Below are 20529 nucleotides of genomic sequence, written 5' to 3' on the forward strand. Positions count from 1 at the left end.
TCATCACCACTGTTTAATAATTCGTTTGTTTTTAGCTTTGAGCAAAGGCCAGGCATGTTTTTTTCATTTTTTTTTCATTTTATTATTTAATTAGAATGCATATTCATTTAAAGAAGGCGTTCGGGTGGCTCAGAGGTTACGCAAGCCTACTACCTCAGAGATCCAGGGTTTGAATTCCCAGCAGTGCTATCGGCCAGTTGGTCGTTTACACACAGACATCATTGACTAAGTCTGGGGATAGATGGGTGCCCTGCCCGGGGTGTGTTACTGCATTGTGAAACTGGAATCACTGCAACTCTGAGGTTGAAGTGGTGTTAAAACATTAAAATAAAATGTAAAGAAAGAAAGAAAGAAATAAGTCTTAATGAGGAGTGCTCAACACCCCGAAACACAGCGTCCTGTGATTTACAAGCCTGTTTATGGCTGGTTTTCCTCTGTGTAAAAGAGGCTTCCTCTCAGCGACGACGTGTTTAACAGACAAATTACACCTTCTACTGTTTTAACAGAAATTCTGCACGCAGAGATGGATTTGACAAACACACACACACATCACCACACACACACACTTCCTTTCTGCTGTACCCACTACTTTAGCAATCACTTCTGGAAAGCTGTGTGAGATTGAAGAGACTTGTTTGTGATCTGTGAGATTTGGGCTTGGCGGACTGTGCTCCCACTCCGGGCTCCGCTGAAAGCTAGCCACGCTACAACACGTTTCGGTTTATGGCGTCTTTGTTATTGTATCATTATACATCAACACTGTCTGGCTGCCCCCTGGGCTCTGCCGTTTCTGCAGCACACACACACACGCTATTAGATGTGAGATGGAGCCATCCGCAGAATATCAACTGACTACGTTGGCTTATGAGCAGCCTTGATAGATTAGCACACAGGGGATGAACGAGACACAAAGGCTATCTCATGCTCCTCCATTTTCTCTCAGATTTGTCTTCCCAAATCTCCACCCCAAGCTATCACCGCCTCTGCCTTTCCGCTTTTAGGGGCTAAAAGGGTTCAGGCGGTCATGACCCCTTTAACCCCTTAAAACCAGGAGTTTGGTTAGCCCTTCACTGACCATTGGAGGAAATATTTTTTTGCAGTAATTAATCCGACTCTAAAGGCTGCAAAAGAGATGGAAAAAATAATCTATCGTCAAAGTTTAACAAGAAAAGAAACTCAAACTGTGCTGGGTTTTAAGGCTGCAAATTAAGGTGGACACAAAAGATGTGCAAAATGGACACCTAAAGCTTTTCTAAAGTTTGTATGGATGTTTCCAAGAGACATTTCTGCTTTGTGAAAATCTACTAACTGCTTTATGAGATCTGTATAGAGCTTTCTCAAACTTTGGTTTCTTCCTGGACTGTTGTCTATTTAAACTAGAGTAGGAAATGTTTACTATGGAAGCACTTCTGTAAGTCGCTCTGGATAAGAGTGTCTGCTAAATATCGAAAAAGGGTTCTGGCATCTTATGAAGTAAGGCGATGCCGTTACCTTGAGCGATGTGCATTGTGTAGATCTGCCAATTTGTCGTTATGCCTTTCGGTTTTTACGGCTTGCCACTGAGCTTACAGTTTACTATGACTAAACCCAGTTTGGTGCTGATATTTAAAGCGCCACCAGTGATGCAAGTCAATTATCTATTAATTGCTTTATGAGATCTGTAAAGAGCTTTCCAGACTTTTCCATTTCCCAATGCTCATGACTTTATATCAAATTCTCTTAGTATGTGGGGAAAATAATAATTGAAATGTGCTGAACGATCAAACCACAGATTTGTATCCGCAACAACAGCACAACTGCTCTGCTGTGTTGACCGTAAAGGGACAGAGCTTCATATTGATACACGTTTAAACAAAAATGATAGAGGTGTGAAGTGTATGAGATATTTCATGAAGGGCATGCGGCTAACAAGCGTATATAAAATGTTGACCTCAACTGTAAATCAGATCATGTGTCATTCAGATCATTTCTCTGCTAATTGGAAAGGGTTTTGGCATCCGTTCCTGAGCTGAAACTGTTCAGTGTCGGACCTTTAGCTCAGTGGTTGTGGACGTAAGAAACAGCAGTGGTAAACAAACATGCCTGCATGTGTATCTGCCCGTGAATGAATGGTCCCCCTCTCCCCACATGCGCTCCGCAAATATTTTCTCACAGAAAAATGGAGAAAAAAAACTCATAACACTGTCAACAAACCTCAGCGTTTCTATGGCAACGCTGGAGACGGACAGGCGTTAAATACGGTTTACCTTATGCCAACCAATCACTTAGTGTGATTACAGTTAATATAGGCTGTAATAGACTGGGGCCTTCCAAATAATTCACAACAACAACCGTGATTAGCACAATGACGCGATGCCGGGGTATTTAAGGCTCCAATCCGGAGTTAATTATCAGAAATTAAAACGGGTTTAGCTTCGGAATTAGACTGATTTTATAGGTAATTAGAAGCCTTGCACAGTGGCACTGCGAGGCAGGCGCTCTAATCTCTGTGAGCTGCGTGATTAATTCGGCTTGGTCGAGTCGGCCAATGGCGTGGCTTGAAGGAAACAGCAGAGCCCGGATCCCACACAGGAGAAGATCATATGCTAATGATTTTCAGGGTCTTTATGGGATATGTGTACAGTCTGGCCGATGTTTATTGAAAGAGACAATCAGTTGATGGTAGCCCAGATGATTGGGTTCCCCCACCACACACACACACACATTTATGAAGGCACAGGTCGAATTAGGTGGTAAATGAATAATCTTAAAATTGTTGAAAGACTTTAAATTTAAATTTACGCTGATGTAATCAATGAACAACATTAACAGTCAATATATAATCCTAATATCGTGTCCACCTTCTGCTGCCAAAACAGCCCAAACCTGTCACGGCATGGACTCCACTAGACCCCTGAAGGTGTGCTGTGGTATCTGGCACCAAGATGTCAGCAGCAGATCCTTTAACTCCTGTAAGTTGCGAGGTGGGGCCTCCATGGATCTGACTTGTTTGTCCAGCACATCCCACAGATGCTCGATTGGATTTAGATCAGAGGAATTTGGAGGCCAAGTCAACACCTCAAACTCATTGTTGTGCTCCTCAAACCATTCCTGAACCATTTTTGCTTTGTGGCAGGGCGCATTATCCTGCTGAAAGAGGCCACAGCCATCAGGGAATACCGTTTCCATGGTCTGCAACAATGCTTAGGTAGGTAGTATGTGTCAAAGTAACATCCACATGGATGGCACGACCCAAGGTTTCCCAGCAGAACATTGCCTTGCTGGCTGAACAGCGTAGCCACTGGAAGTGCGCTCTCAGTGCTGGTTCCAAACCCGGATAAAAATAGTAGGGTTGTGTCAGGAAGTGTATACAATGTAAAATTGTGCCAAATCAGGTATTGGGACTAGAATGATCTGCTGTGATGAGCCCTAAATACGGGAGAATTCAAATGGAAAAGGAAATAAATTCATTCATTAATTCACCTTCACCTATTGATCGGGGTCACGATGGGTCAAACATCACCTGAAAAACTGCATACAAAACAGGAATATACTGTTGCCAAGACACCAATTCCTCAAAGGACAACACAAATTAATCTATTTCTAAACACAGAGTCCAACACAAATGGCTAAAACACACGTTCCTATTGCCACATTACTTAATAAATGTAAGCTGTATACAATTACAATTGGAGTGCCAATATTTTGGCTAATAAATTTGCTGACTGTCCACTATATTTCCTCACCACTGCTGCTAGTGAGCTGCAAAGTGAACACGTTGGCGTTTCCTGTGATTGGTGTATGTAGATGCATATTGCACAATGTCCCATGTCTCACTCGCATTATGTCTTGTAACAGATGGTCAGTGGTACCCGTGTTAATCGGCCAGCAGAGTCTTAGAGCGGCTCAGTGTAAACCAAAGCGTGTTAACCAGAGCGTGCCGGCTAAGCCAGCACACTGCCTCCTCTACTAATGGAGCAGAGATGACCACAGAACCTGTTTCACTCACACAAAGCCATCTTTCTTTTTCAGCCATCGTGAAGATTGAGTTGTAATTATTTTGAAGGTAACATTTGTGTATGTGGGTTTGCTTTAGTCACATTAGCTACAGATCCAGATACAGACAAAGTGACTCGAAAGCGAGGCTGCTTACACATGTTGTGCGGCAAAATCACTTTTGTGATGGACGTGCCATCGTTGCCTATGGAGCAAGGCATTGTGCAGATTTGCCGCTCTGCCTCTCGGTTTGACTTGACTTTACTATGACTGAACCCAGTTGGGTGCTGATATTTTCAAAGCACCGCGAGTGATACAATCATTCATATGACACAGGCAGAAGCAAAGCACAGACGTGACTGAGAGAAACTGCTGTACTTTCAATCAGAACCATGACATTGTAGTTATTGTAGTAAATGTAGTAAACTTTGAGCTTAGTGGCAAGCGGTAAAAACCGAAAAGCAAAGCACCAAATCTGCAAATCTACACAATAGCAATCCCACATTTACTATCCTGGAATTAGTTGTTGGAGCTTCATAGTACATTGGTAGCTTAGTAATGTAGATCTGTGCACCATGGAAGATGGGTCTCTGCTGAGTCTGGTTCCTCTCAAGGTTTCTTCCTTGAAACTGTCGCCCTCAGCTTGCTCAACAGGGGTTTTTGGTCTGTCGGTCCTGGATTCTGTTAAGTTGTTTTGCGATGTCCATTGTAAAAGGCGCTATACAAATAAATTCAACTTGACTTAACTTTTATTTCTGTCTATAAATCATGACAAGAGTGCCAGCCCCTACTGCCCCTGAAAAGCATGGTGATGCTACCACCACCGTATTTTAGTGTTACCTGGTAATGTTAGATTTAGAGCACATACAGTTTAGAACTTAGCTAAAGACCACACAGCCTTCTGCCACTTCACTGTAGAGTAATTAAAAGGACATTCTGTAAATTTTGGGTGAGTGAGAATTTGATATAGGATTTCTTCCCGACAAGCATTTTTGGTGTCTTATCTTAAATATGAGTCGAGGCAGCACGGTTGTAGCTTCATATCTAAACTGATGACTGAGGTATGCATAGTTCCTTCAAGATAATAATTTATCAACGTACATGTGTACTCATCTATGTTTAGATTCGAGACTTTTTCTATCTTCCTTTGACATTATTTCCGTTTCTGTGGATGGTCTTTGCCATAACAATAGACCTCACAAAGATATGAGATACTTAATTTTGGGAAGAAATAAAAAACAGCTGCTTATTATTAAGTATTATAAACATTTGTCTTTTAAAAAGTCCAATGAGAGACTGGTGCATCCCTCTGTCCAGGGTGGAGTCCTACCCAGCCTGATCCTGAGCAGAATGAAGTGGGTAGTGATTTGGAAAATCTTTTTTTTTGAAGATTACCTTGAGAATAAAAATCCAAAAACAAGGCCGTATAGATCCACTTAATCGATGTTTTGGTTAACAAGAGTCTAAATGATGATTGGCCACGCTGGCATTGTGACACTATTGGCTGGTGTGGATGTGCTTAAACGTGAGATGGCTTCGCTTGTCATGCACCACAGTTGCTTGGCGACACTGGCAGCCACACCAGAGCTAGAAAGAGACAAAGATGGACAGACAGGGGGGAGGATGGGAAAAGAAATAGAGGATCACAGGCTGAAATGGAAAGATAGATAGAGGAGATACTAGAGGTGGTGGGAGGAAAAAAAGAGAAACCTGATCCTAGTGTTATACCATCACTCTAAATCCAGCATGAGAAGGGGAAAAAAGAAGCAAATGGAAGCACGGGGTATCTGCAATAGACGTTTTATTCACTATTTTACCTGTCTGAGTGAGAAAGTGAGCTGATGTGAGACTCTGCCACACGGCAAAATCATCTAAAGGACTCTTTAAGCATGGCGGCGCTGCAAGGTCTTTGTGATAATGGTGATTTCAATGCCACTGACACTGAGCTGATAGCACAGATGGATTTTTTTTCCTTTACACAAAGGCCGGGCGCTTTACAAAACTAAAAATAACCTTCACACAAGCCTCCACTGATTCTTATAAAATATGAACACGCTCCCAGAACATTCAGCCAAATCCAGCTTGTTTATTTAACAGAAAATTGTCATTTTAAAGCGGGACTGAGGACCTCAACTGAACGACACCCAGCTTTAACCAGAGAGTTAACACAGCGCCGGAGAAACTGCACCGACCGTGACTCAGAGTGATCGCATCGCTTGGATGTGTGTCTGTGTGCATGTTATGAGTAACAGGAGAGCAGAGGCTCAACCCACACCCAAACAAAGGACCCATGACAGATGGCAAAGCAGTGCATGCTGGGATGCGTGGGTCCCCTGGCTGCTCTTTGGCCCTGTGTTGAGTTACCAGATCTGCAGATACACTCACGAAAACACACGGAGGTGCAGCTGCCTGAAGAAGCACCCCACCACTACCACACACACACACACACAAGCACAGAGTAAAGTATGGGTGTAGCGTATATAAATGCCCAACTGTTCAACACCCAGCTTTCACACCTAACAGCTTATCTGTAATGCTGCATCAGACACTTATACAAATCTTTAATCATCTTACTGGAAATGGAGGTATAATGAATTACGACTGTGACCATTTAAAATCTACCCAACGGTTATAATTCAACATACACATTACACTCCAAACCAAATAAAGTTTCAAACAGGTGGAACAGTTTAGAGGAGCAAGAGCAGGAAGGACCAAACTCACATGAACACAAAGCAATGACTAACTTAATAATCTGAAGATCATATTATAAGTTATGTAGTTTTTGATTAGTAAAATAATAATAACAACAATAATAACAATAGTTTAATAATAATAGTAATAATATTTATTGGGTGACTAAACAAATGACATTATTATTATTATTATTATTATTATTATTAATTATGCTTAATTTACCATGTAGCATAAAAAAGGTTATTGGGTGACTAAACAAATGACTGTTATTATAATTATAATAATAATAATAATTATTATTATTATTATTATTAATAATAATAATAATCATGCTTAATTTATTATGTGGAATAAAAAGTAGGATATTTGGTGATTAAACAAATGACATTATTATTATTATTATTAATAATAATTATTATTATTATGCTTAATTTATAATGTAAAAAAAAAGTAGGATATTTGGTGATTAAACAAATGACATTATTATTATTATTATTATTATTATTATTAATTAATTAATTAATTATTATTATTATTAATAATTATGCTTAATTTATTATGTAGAATTAAACGTAGGATTATTTGGTGATTAAACAAATTACATTATTATTATTATTATTATTATTATTAATAATAATAAAAATAAAAATATTAATATTAATAATTATGCTTAATTTATTATGTAGAATAAAAAGTAGGATATTTGGTGATTAAACAAATGACATTATTATCATTATTGTTATTATTATTAATTATTATTATTATTATTATTAATTATGCTTAATTTATTATGTAGAATAAAAAGTAGGATTATTTGGTGATTAAACAAATTACATTATTATTATTATTATTATTATTATTATTATTATTATTATTAATTATGCTTAATTTACTATGTAGCATAAAAATTGTTATTGGGTGACTAAGCAGATTAAATTATTATTATTATTATTAAATATGCTTAATTTACTATGTAGCATAAAAAGAAAAAAAGGTTATTAGGTGACTAAACAAATGACATTATTATTATTATTATTATTATTATTATTATTATTATTATTATTATTATTATTAACTATGCTTAATTTGCATACTATAAATAAGAAGATGTTAAATCGGTCAAAATCCACAGTGTGTTACATGAGTGTGTGTGTGTGTGTGTTTACTGTCCATACAGTTGGACGTGTTAGTACAGGACAGTTTAAAGTTATCAGAAATGGTGTATGTGCAGTGACACTCCGCTTATGTCTCTTTGTCTCTCGAACACACAGTTCTCTCTGTAATGGAGTGTCTAAATATATCCAGTTTTGGCCGGATCTGAGCGTGCTGCTGCCTCCGGAGTGAATAAGAAATGGGCTCCGAGTGAAGGACAGAGAAAAATAGCAGATTCATCAGGCTTTCTGTGGCTTGCTCTGCTTTCTCTCTTTCAGATCGAATGATTTTGAAGACCTCCAGTGGGAGCTGAGAGAGGATATAGACTGACATAAAGCCTTGAATGGACCAGTAAGCATTATGACCCAAATGAAAGCCATACTGCTGACCTGTTATCTTCAGTTCGGACCTAAAGACGTAGTTAGTGCTTGCTGACAATCCAATCTTTGGTACAACTGCAGTACAACCACTGAAGTGTACAGTGGGCTGTTCGCTGTACTCTCAGTTAGTATGTCTAGAGCTGAACATGAAAAGAGTTTAGCAGTTTCTGAATGAGTCTGTCTGAGTTGAGGTACAGGATAATCAGTCTGGGTTTTTTTCAAAAAACACACCAGCATTTTCAAAATAGTTTTAAAAAATTTCATGTTTACAGTTTATCCTATAATCACAGTCAATCATGCCTGTACATAGACGCACGACCAGCCATAAACAACACTGTGGATTCAAACCCTGAATCCTAGTGGTAGTGGGCTACACAACCCAAGTTCCAACATTTTTTTCAAATTCAAATCAAGTCGTATCCAATTACCTGATTGCATTACGCTTCCTCTCTACTGATGCTGATCTCCACTTCTGATGGAGGTGAGCGAGACGTCACGCGCCCCCTCCGAAACGTGTTCAGTTGGTGACTGCACGAGGCGAGTTTATATGCGGATCAGCTTTGTGTATGGAAAGCCACACCCTGATCAACAAATATTCCTCAACTCTGTGCAGGCGCCATCAACCAGCCAGCAGAGGTCGTGATTGCATCAGTTATGAGGAGTTCCTATCTGGTTCCCACCCTGTATGAACAACAGCCAATCGTTGTTCACGTAGGCGCCCAGTCCAGCCGGATGGCAGAGCTGAGTTTCGAACCGATGAGTTCGATATGTCAGCTCTGGTGTGCTAGCGTGTTCTGCCGCTGCGCCACCTGAGTGGCCCATTCAAAAGCACCTTTATAACGAAATGTCATTTTGATGCTGCTTATGTGCACTACATTCAGAACAACTTACTGGCTTTTTATGTCATTTACATCAAGCCATTTAGGATTCACCCTCCAGGCTTCTGCTTTTTACAGATCAGTTCAAAATATGTACATTGATTAAATTTTTTCAGTAGTAAACTTAATACATTTGTATGGCTTTAATTGACTCAGGACTCACCAGGCTGGCCAAGAATTGCTAATTAAAATCGCCAACTTCTGAGAGTTTTACAGCCAAAGATATTCTTGATATACTCTTTAAGCCTTGCACTATTATTCCTTAAAGCAGCTGACAGAAAATCTGCCTATAATAATTGATGCCTACAAAGCTGAGGATGTCTATGAAAAAACAATGAAAGTGCTTTAACTGTATGACACATTGCATAACCGTATAAAAGAATTAAACTCACAAAATATCACTTCAGAAACTGAAGCTGAAACAAGGCTGACAGCACAGAACAATAATCTAAAGCCAACCATAAAATCCACTACCAACCTCTTCATGAAATGCAAGCTCCAGCTTTTAAAAAGTCCATTACCTCTCCCTGACTTTGGGTGGATCTTAAACATGCTGTGCTTGCTAGATAATCAAACTAGATGCATTTTGCAAAGGAAAAAGGATAAAAACAAAAACAGACAGACTTCCAGCTGCCTACAAAAAGCAGCTACAAGCTGTGATATCTGCACTTATTAAATACTGACTCAGTAATTGTGGTGTGTGCAAAAGTTTGGACACCCTGCTGTTTAGTTTGTCTTAGCTTTTCCATTTCCATTGATATAAAGTGTTTTAAAAGTTAATAGATGATATTATTTGATGAAGGTTGCCAGAATTTTTGCATACAATTGTAGCTGTGATTATGAGCGTGCACGGCTGAGAGATAATTACGCTTATTACTCTATATTACACACACTTTAATCACTTTCTTTCCTGTTAAGCCTTGAATCATTTACTCAGCGCTCCTCTTTTCCCCAGGCTATACCAACATGATTACCAATTCCTGATCCTCAGAATCAAAATGATTTGGAGCACAGCACAAGTGAAACAAACACAAACTGTGATTCATCTATTCAATGAGTGGGAACAGAGGCTTTACATGAATGTGTGTGTGTGTGTGTGTGTGTGTGTATGTCTGTCTGTCTGTCTTTGTGTATGTGTGTGTGTGTCTGTCTTTCTGTCTGTCCGTCTTTGTGTGTGTGTGTGAAAAGTTGCAGGAACATAAAAAGAGGGCTGATGATCCATCTGTTGTTTAGGATGGGGTGGCGGTGCAGTAACGGTTATTGATCAGCAGGGAAAAACCTCTGCAATGCAAACAGGTGAGATTACAGCCGTTACAGCCGGACCCGGACTGCATAATTAATTTGTTATTAACTAGTCATGCACTCAGCCTCTGCAATTAGTTAAACATGAATGGCTACAGTGGGATGCATGAGTTGTTTGCTTCCTTTATTAAAATCAAACAGAAATCAGTAATACTACTACTAATAATAAAAATAATTATTATTTTATAATAATAATAATTAATTATTATTATTATTATTATTATAAAAACAGTAAAATAAATAATAAATAACAATAGAAAAAAAACTATTATTTAAAAAAAAAAATTATAATAATAATAATAGAATTTATAAAACTAATAATGATGTAAAAATAATAGTAGACAGTAAAAGAAATAGTAAACAATAATAGAAATAACAATAAATTCATAAGAAAAAATAATAAAATACAAATATGTGTTTAATGTGGTAAAAAAATAAAACAAATTATTATCTTTTATTTTAATGTATTATATTATTATTATGGGCGGTGGGTAGCACTGTCGCCTTACAGCAAGGAGGTCCTGGTTTCGATCCCAGGGTGGGGCGGTCCGGGTCCTTTCTGTGCAGAGTTTGCATGTTCTCCCCGTGTCTGCGTGGGTTTCCTCCGGGAGCTCCGGTTTCCTCCCACAGTCCAAAAACATCTCAACATGCAGTCAGACACTGAATTGCCCTATAGGTGAATGTGTGTGTGTATGAGTGTGTGTGTGTGTGTGTGTGTGCCTGCCCTGCAATGGACTGGCGCCCCGTCCAGGGTGTTACTGTGTGCCTCGCACCCATTGAAAAGGTGCGATAGTGAAGTGAATTTTATTATTATATTAAACATTTTATTAAATTTTTTGCTTTATCCTGGTCAGGGTCACGGTGGGTCCAGTTTCACTGGAATCACCTGCAGTAAGACATCCAGGACAGGACACTATTACTAATTAAGTACCTAATAACAATAAATGGTATTATAAATAAGTAAAATAACAATAATAATAATTGATACATAATTAATAATAATAATGCTGAAAAAATTTGAATCAAACTCAAAAAAGTGGTTTTACCTAAATGCAAACAAAATTCAAGTTGCCTGCAAAACTTTCCATTTAGTCAAAAAAAGCATTTGTAAGGTCATACACTAACACTGAATGGCCTGGCTCATTCAAATTCATCCCAAATGTGTTTAATGGAGTGAAAGTCAGGGCACTGTGAAGGCCGCCAAAGTTCCACAACAATAAACTCATCTGAGCGTGTCTTTACAGACTGTGCTTTATACGCAGGGATGCACAGACATGCTGGAACAAGAAAGGCCTGTCCACAAACTGCCAGAAAGTGGACATATATTTTACTGTACGTCATTAATTCTACACACGTGTTAGCAATGGGTGTGGCAGGAACACCAAACCTTAATAAGTAAGAGGGTGTGCATATACTTTTGGGCCTTTAGTATACATGTAACCTTAAGACTATGACTGAGTGCATGATTGGTAGTTACGCTTTTATTCATGCATACTTTAAATATCTGTAGGAACTGTAGCTTATAAACACACCTTCAGTGTGCAAAGGAAAATGTTTTTCCATACTAACTGCAGGAATTCCCACCAAGCCAGTCTGAGAGCATGATGACAAACGAGAGGTAAAAGAGTGATTATATATTAAAATGTACAAATCAATATTGTTAATAACAGTATCATTCAAAATAATAAGCTTGCAATTACCATCTGTCATAATAGCGCAGCTCTGAGGTGGACATTCTATCTCCATAACATTGTGTGTGTGTTTGTGTGTGTGTGTGTGTGTGTGTGTGTTGGGGGTCAAGCTGTAAGGCTAAGTTAAACATTCAAAGGCTGGAGAAGAAAGGCAGAGTGTGGAATAAGGTAAGAGTCATCTGTTTTTGACATGAAGAGTCTGATTAAAGTGGTGGTTCACAAACGTGTGCACACAGGTATAAGCTTAATGACATAGAGCCAGAGAGAAGATGAAAAGAAAAAGAAAACAAAGGTGTGTGTGGGTGAGGGGGAAGACCTACATAGAGCAAAAAGAATGAAATGTATTCAAGCACTCATTTTTAGATTATACAAATGATTACCATTAGCACTTGGTTGATAAGTTTTCTTGGCTGGTACAGTTTAAAGAATGATTCACTTTTTTGAAGCAATGTGGTGTAATTTGGTCCATGTTTTTGGGCAAATGCTGTGTTATCAGTTGGGCGGGCATCTGACGGACATTTTTGGCTATGTGTGAGGAGGGGAATATATATAAACAGCCCAGCCATTGATATGTTCACTTGTCAGTGTGCTCTCAGTGCAGGGCCCAAGCCCGGATACAAATGGGGGCAAAAACTGTGCCAAGTCACGTATGTGGGCCTAATTCGCTGTGGCAACCCATAAAGACGGAAGCAGCCTAAAGAAATCAGGTTTGTTGGCTGTGACGTTTGATTGCATGTTAGAAATAAGCCAAGAGAGCTGTCCTAAAGGTTAAGAGAAGAGATCATTGCCTTGCACAAACAAGGAAAAGGATACAAAAGGACAGCAAAGGCACTGAATGTACCTGGAGATACAGTTGGAAGCAAAGTTCACTAGTTCAGAGTTCCTAGACGTGGCAGAAAGAGGAAGCTATTACCAGGTGGCACCAGATTCAAGAGGAGGCAGGTGCTTAGAAATCTGTAAGCGACTGCAAAAAACCTGCAGCAAGAGCTGCACAGTCAGGGTCATACTAAACACTGAAGGTCTCTATGCACACCTCTACTGGCCCAAAAGCATAAGACAAGTCAGCTCCAAAATGCTCAAAACCAAATAAATAAGCACAGAAGTTTGTAATATGGCATGAACAAAACTGGAGCTTTTAGAGCCAATGGATTAGTAGTAGCAGTATTTAAAGGAAGAAGAATGAAGCACATGCAAAAAGAATGCATACAGTGTAGCATGGCAGTGGCACAGTGATGTTTTGGGGCTGCTTTGTCGTCTTTGGCACTGGAAACCAGCAGCCCTTAGAGGGTAAGATTGATTCAAGTGTCAGGATATCCAAGGAAACCTCATGCCTTCTGTAAGAAAGCTTAAGCTTTGGTGTCATTGGACCTTTCAACAGGCCAATGATCGCAATGATCCCCTTAACATCCACCAAGGCTTGATTTCAGTAGGAGTCATGGAAGATTCTAGAGTGACGGTCACAGGTGCCTGACCTGAACTCTGTAGAAAATCCTTGGTGGGATTTGAAGAAGGTGGTTGCAGCATGTAAGATCATTACAAGAATATTAGTGAACTGGAGGCCATTCCCCATGAGGAATGGTCTAAGATTCCCCAGGAACGCTGCCAGAAGTTGGTGTCTGCCTAATGACGAAGGTATTTCACCTGACTAATGACTCAAAATTCACTGAAATTCTATGGGGGACTACAAAAGTCCATAACATTGACATAACCTTAGGGAATTGGAGCTAATTTGCCAAGATGAGTCAATTAAAATTGAACCCCAATGCTGCAAATATCATCTATTTAAGATGCCCCAAGACTGCAATTGTCAACAAGAAGTTTACAACAAAGCATTAATATTACTAATAATAATTTGTTAGGTTTGAATAGTCTTCTCAAATCAATTTGTCCATATTTATATCAAGGTCAAAAGGCATTGTGTGTACATTTGAAATAGCTACGTACTACTTGCTTCTTTAACTGTGAATGTGGGGCAGGCATATTAAATACAGTCACCAGCCAGTGGGCAGTGTTACAAATTAACCAAGAGCTTTGTCTGACTGGTTAAAGGTCCTTCCACCTCCTAGGTACACACATAACAATTAAATTGGCTTGGCCTCAGGTCGGTTCATCTAATTTTAAACTCAAATATACGGTGTCCTGCAATTAAAGCTCATCACCGTTCCCATTACTGGGCTAGATACTGTACATTCGAATCATGTGATGCTATTTGCTTAAAAATGAGCCCTTCTGCCTGGTGACCCACAAAAAGGTGTGAAGTCACTAAAGCCTGTGAATAAAGAATAAACTGTCAAGGACCACCTACGTATTACTATCATACATGAAGGCCATTTAACGTATGATAATTATTTATTGTTTTTTGTTGCTTAGGATCTGACAAAATGAGGTCATAGATGTTTAACATTTATTAACAAACCAGAATGAGCACCTATTTACAGTACCAATAGTCTGGAATGAGTGTCCAGTGTTTTAAAAAGTAACCCAGCCGTATGTAAATAGTAAAGCATTTCTGTGACGGGACGTGGGAAAGGGCTGGGGTTATTCTTTAAGATTAATAGTTGACATGTAGACCTACATACAATAAATGTGTAATTCGGACCCATGTTTTGACATGGTTTGCTATGTGTGAGGAGGGGAATATATAAACAGCCCATGCATTGGTACGTTCACTTGTCAGTGCGCTCTCAGTGCCAGTCCCAAGCCCGGATACAAATAGGAGGGTGGCGTCAGAAATGGCATCCAGTGCGAAAACTGTGCCAAGTCAAGTATGCAGACCTGATCGGCTGTGAAATCCCAGAAATACGGGAGCAACCCAGCTGTATGTAAATGGTCAAGCATTTCTGTGACAGTGCGCATCCTCAATAGACAAGTCACAGTATTTTTCTGCATCTGCCTTTTGTGACTGGTGTGCATTAATACGTTCTATATAAATATAAATAAATCTTGTCTTCTATACATCTGAACTCTATTTTCCATATACAATAAAATAAACAAGTAAAGATGTACTAACGTACTAGACGTACTAACATTTAATCGGTTGACTGACAGAATCCTAAGCCACAGAGAACGACGAGCTATGACGGATTGGCTGACTCGTTGACGTGCAGGAGACATCCCTAATTTACTGCCAAGGAATCCATACCGCTCAACTGGTCATGCAGCGTGAGTTTGTGTGTGTGGTATGACTTAAGAACGTTAAGCGAAGGGTCAAAGCGGACACGCTTCAGATTTATGGCTGGATGATGACATAGTAAAGGAGCAGGTGATGAAGGGTGCCAAGGCCACGGGACACACGGAGGGCAAAGAAAACGCTCTACTGCCTCTGAGCCCTTGGAGACTGGCATTACAGACCAAAAATGCATGTTTGCATCAGCCATAGACAGAGAGACAGTGGGAGGATGACAGGAGGACAGAGAAGAGCAGCAGTGAAATGGAAGAAGTGTGGAGTAAAAACAAGCATCTGGTGTATTTTAATAGCAAGACATTAAGTTGCTGAAATTGTCAGACAAGGACAGGAGACGAGCCTAGAAGTGCTCATTCCTGGCTTAATTTCTGTTAGGTTAGTCTATAAATGAACTGGGCCAAGAATCCACACACTCTGTTGGCATGTTGATGATGGTGGTGGAGAACACTGTCTAACACGTTGCACCCATAGGTCTTCCATAGGTGTTCAACTGGGCTGAGATCTAGTGGCTGCAACATTTTTCATCACTACTTGGAAGAGACTGCTTTTCCGAAAAACCAAACCCAATTTTGCTAAATGGCCATCTAACCATTGGACCATCTTACTGTAGGGTTTAAAATTTTAGACCTCTACTGTTCTCTTGGTGTCATGAAATGGATGAAAAATAAAAAAGTAAGGGTAGGTTTACACGTCTGCCTTTTTTCACCTATGGAAAGTGACCCATGGCAATCAGAAGATCTATTTTCTCAGTTGGTGTGTTGATGATGGTGGTGCCTCTCAACTGGTGGCTCTCAAGGTGATCAACTGGGCTGTGATCTAGTGGCTGCAACGTTTTTCCTCACCACCTGGAAGAGACCGCTCTTCTGAAAAACCAAACCCAATGCTAAATGGAGCATCTTACCATTGGACCATCTTACTGTAGGGTTTAAAATTTTAGACCTCTACTGCTCTCTTGGTTCTCTCTTCTCTTATAAAATGGATAAAAAAGAAGAGAACTAGGGTATGTTCACACGGCTGCTTTTTCATGTATGTTAAGTGACCCATGGCAATCAGAAGACGTCTTTTCTCATGTGGTGTTTTGATAATGGTGGTGGAGAACGCTGTCTAACACACTGCTCCCAAGTCTCCCGTGGATGTTTAGCTGGGCTAAGATTTTAAAGGCTGCAACATTGTCTTTCAGCACCTGGAAGAGACCGCTCTTCCGAAAAACCAAACCCAATTGTGCTTACCACTGGACCATCTTACTGTAGGGTTTAAAATTTTAGACCTGTACTGTTCTCTTGGTGTCTCTAAGTGACCCATTGCAATTAGAAGCATTTTTTCCTAACAGGTCTTTTCTCAGTTTGGTGTTTTGATGATGGTGGTGGCTTCCAACTGGCTCCCAACTGGTGGCTCCCAAGGTGATCAACTGGGCTGAGATCTAGTAGATGCAAAGTTTTCCTACACCACCTGGAAGAGACCGCTCTTCCAAAAAAAACAAACCCAATTTTGCTAAACGACCATCCTACTTTACACTGAACTATCTTACTTTAGGGTTCAAAATTTTAGACCTGTACTGTTCTCTTGGTGTCATGAAATGGATAAAAAATAAGAGGGCAAGGGTAAGTTTACACGGCTGCCTTTTTTCACATGTGAAAAGTGAACCATGGCAATCAGGAGCATTTTTTCCCGAACAGGTCTTTTCTCAGTTTGGTGTTTTGATAATGGTGGTGGCTCCCAACTGGCTCCTAACTGGTGGCTCCCAAGGTATTCAACTGGGCTGAGATCTAGTGGCAACATTTTCCTACATCACATGGAAAAGACCGCTCTTCCAAAAAACCAAACCCAGTTTTGATAAATGGACCATTTTACTGTAGGGTTCAACATTTTAGACCTGTACTGTTCTCTTGGTGCTTTGGTGACTGATAAACTCTGGCGTTAGTCGGCATTGTTATTAATGCCATGACACATTGAAGAAGGTCGCTGCTTAACTGTGCAATGTAGTACACCTCTAGAAGGATCTGGATTTGTCATGTTTCTTCTCTCATCACCACATTCAGGTGTTTTCCTTCGTTGTCTCATTTTGAACTGAGATGCTCAGATTAATGGAAATCTGGGCAGGCGGGCATTGTCAGTGTTGGCCTAATCCTTACAAGCAGGATGTATTTTTAGCTTGAACAGCTTTGAGACACCTAAACTGAAAGCCAGCCAAGCCAGCAATAGACCTGAGATCAATACTAGGAACAGATTCACCGGATTATATTGCACCATAGATATAATATACAGCTAATATACAATGCTATGATGTCTAAAGTCCAGATATAACTCGTATAATCTTATATCACAATTACACCACTTATCTTTTTTTTTTTTCCAAAGCCCAGCCCAGGAGCAGATAGACTGATCTATTAAAAGATGAAAGGTGTATGTTTGGACAGAGCTGAATAAAGCACAAGGAGTGTGTACTTGGATAGAGAGCTCAAATTAAATGTGTAATGCTGCGCTGGAGGTACTTCCGTTTGCTCAAGCCTCAGACACTGTGTAATGAGCTCATGTACGGTTGTTCTAGCTCCACGCAGGCTACGGTTCTCTCTCGCCTCGTTTGTTTTTGTCCTCTCTTTTTATAAAACTTGCTTTAGCTAGCACAATGACACAATTAGGCTTTCATTTAAAGAGCTCTTCATTTAGCATAACGCACTGTGCTTTCTTTCTTCAGCAAGCCCCACGTGGCTTTAGAGCCAATTATGAGCAGTTTATGAGCATTTCCGACCCGGATATAGAAAGCACACCGCTGATTGTAACTGGCGTGAGTCATCTGATGTGCACAAAGCTCCAAAGAGAAACACGAGCCATCCAGCTCAGGACAATAAAACATAGAGCGATGGCTCCCCCCCCCTCACCTCGCTCTTCAGACAGAAAATCAACTCGAGGCTTTATTGTGCTATAAAACGCAGCTTGGTCCGGATACCCTGAGAGCTGGCGAGTGTAATATCTTATTCAAGGGGTCAAAGTGCACAGCTGGGTACGCCAGCTTGGGTACGGAAATGGAGAGCATGGCAGAACTGACCTTTTGACCTTAAGTCTGGCACCATCTAATAGCTACCATGTAATATTTCATATGAGAAAACACAGAACTTAGACTCTTAACAGACACAGCATTAAGGAATAAGCCAGACAAGGTGGGCTAGATGCACAAAAATGATGAGGTGCATTGTGAATTTATGCAGTTACAGCATCAGTCTGTACTTGCATCGTGTTTGGCTTTAGCATTCAATTTATCAATGCTGCAGCTCATCACACAGATGCACTTTTACTGCCTACAAACTAAACATTATTAACACTGCCAACTTTTCTTTTATCTTTCAAGCATTTAAGTGTGGATATAACATACAAGCAACATCAAATTATAAATATTACTTCTAAAATGATTTAATATTAAAGCATATGTGCTTCAATGGCACAAAGGTCAATTTTGGTGGCCCACTACTGTTGGGATCCCAGCATCTACATACAGACATGATTGGCTAATGCCAAGTTCACACTACACGACTTTCCAAGTCGTCAGGTCGCTGTACAGTTCACACTACACGACTGGATCTTTTGTAATCGGGAGTCTTTCAAGTCGGTGTGGCTTTCACACTACACAACTGATCGGCGATAGGGGGTTTCACACTACACCATCTATCACCAACTGGAATCGCAGGCGAGCTTCTCTGGTCTTCCAAACTACGTTTTGTAACAAAAACACACGCGAGAAGTGAAGAGGAGTTTAATGATACCGTGTCCAAAAATGCACGTCAACAAGTAGCGAGCGATCAAAGTTGTTTGTGCACTGATGTGCAGCGTAAAATCAAATGAATCCGAGTGGATTTGGCAACGCGACCAGCAGGGATTGTTTTGTTCTGTAGCGAGTTGGAGGTTAATAAATATTTTTTTGCACTGCAGTGTTGGTATTATGGTTTGGCGTGGACAATAAGTTTACACATATTGTAAAGCTTGTGTGTGTGCCGATGTATTCTGGTAGAAACTATATTATTTCCCTCACCACACTCTTTGCCAGTCGCAACCGACTGATCCAGATATTCAACATGCTAGATATCTCCACTCAGTCGCCGGGTGCTCGGCAAGCCACTCGGATCGAGTTGTTGAGTAGTTCACACATAGTTTAGATCGCCGAGCGAACGCCGAGTTGCTCCCGAGCTGCCACATCTAGCGGCGACCAGTCAGCGAGCGAAAATCAGGGCAAACATCGTGTAGTCTGAACCAGGCATAAGGGATGTCTAAAGGAAGGGTATAACCGTGACCCCCCAAAGAATGGCATCCTGTAGAGAGTGTATGCCCAGTGATTCCAGAGAAAGCGAACCCACCGCCACTCTGACCAGGATAAAGCGGTAGTAAACCATAAAAATGGAATTCGAATGGAATTTGTATAAAAATATAACATATACTCTCTCACTCTCTAAATAACACCTGGAAGATTAAGTTGATAAATGTACTAACCAATATATAAACTCGGTAACATTTAGAGTTAGTGCTGTAAATAGCATAAAAATAGGAACGTATAAGAACCCCTGCTTGGCTGCTAATTTACGTTTTATTATTTTATCATATAAAAAAACGCACAAAAACACTCAAACCATATTCTGGGGGCCAAAAAAATCCAACCTATTGAAGACCTGGTAACCACTCCAAACTAAATGGTTAGGACTAATTTATAGCTAGTTTTGGGAGGCTGAAGAAATTAGAGGTAATAACTTACTGTTAATTTTTTTAAACAATGTTTTGAGTTGTAATAAGTGTTCTAATAGCGGTGTGTCAGTTCTCATCACTGATGATCGTTTTAATTTTACACACCATCTAGGACCCTGTTTTACTTTCAAAATAAAGCTGGGTGTAAGTGGCTTAACTGCACATGGACAGTAGAATCTTAAAAGAAGTCTGGCGAAGTGGGTTTTATGCATTTAATCAGATTACTAGTCTAAAAATCAGGTGTATTTTGGGATTTCTTAATATCAAACAATGTACATTTATATGCTGCTTGTAAGAGCAGTTAAATGATCAGATATTTGCCGAAATAAAATAAAGACTGGATTGTTAGTGTTGGGATAAAAACAGATACATTAAAAGATGTGTGTGGATACAGACTACCTCCCCACCCCGCACACACACAGCAGGTGAGCAGCCAGCTGTCATTTGACAGCATCTTGCCCAGGGAACATTGCACTGACATTTCAAAAACCTTACATACACACACACGGCTGAGCAGAGCTGTCTGAAATGGCGGCGGGAGC

At 39.9% G+C, this 20529-nt stretch overlaps 1 protein-coding gene across 13 annotated transcripts in view; it reads right to left on the bottom strand.

The window, feature by feature from the left end:
• baz2ba (bromodomain adjacent to zinc finger domain, 2Ba) overlaps positions 1-20529 on the bottom strand; it is a 182842-nt gene that overhangs the window by 74369 nt on the left and 87944 nt on the right. The gene's annotated exons all lie outside the window — the stretch shown is intronic.

The sequence above is a fragment of the Trichomycterus rosablanca genome, chromosome 6 (genome assembly GCF_030014385.1).
Source record: "Trichomycterus rosablanca isolate fTriRos1 chromosome 6, fTriRos1.hap1, whole genome shotgun sequence".
Lineage (NCBI taxonomy): Eukaryota > Metazoa > Chordata > Actinopteri > Siluriformes > Trichomycteridae > Trichomycterus > Trichomycterus rosablanca.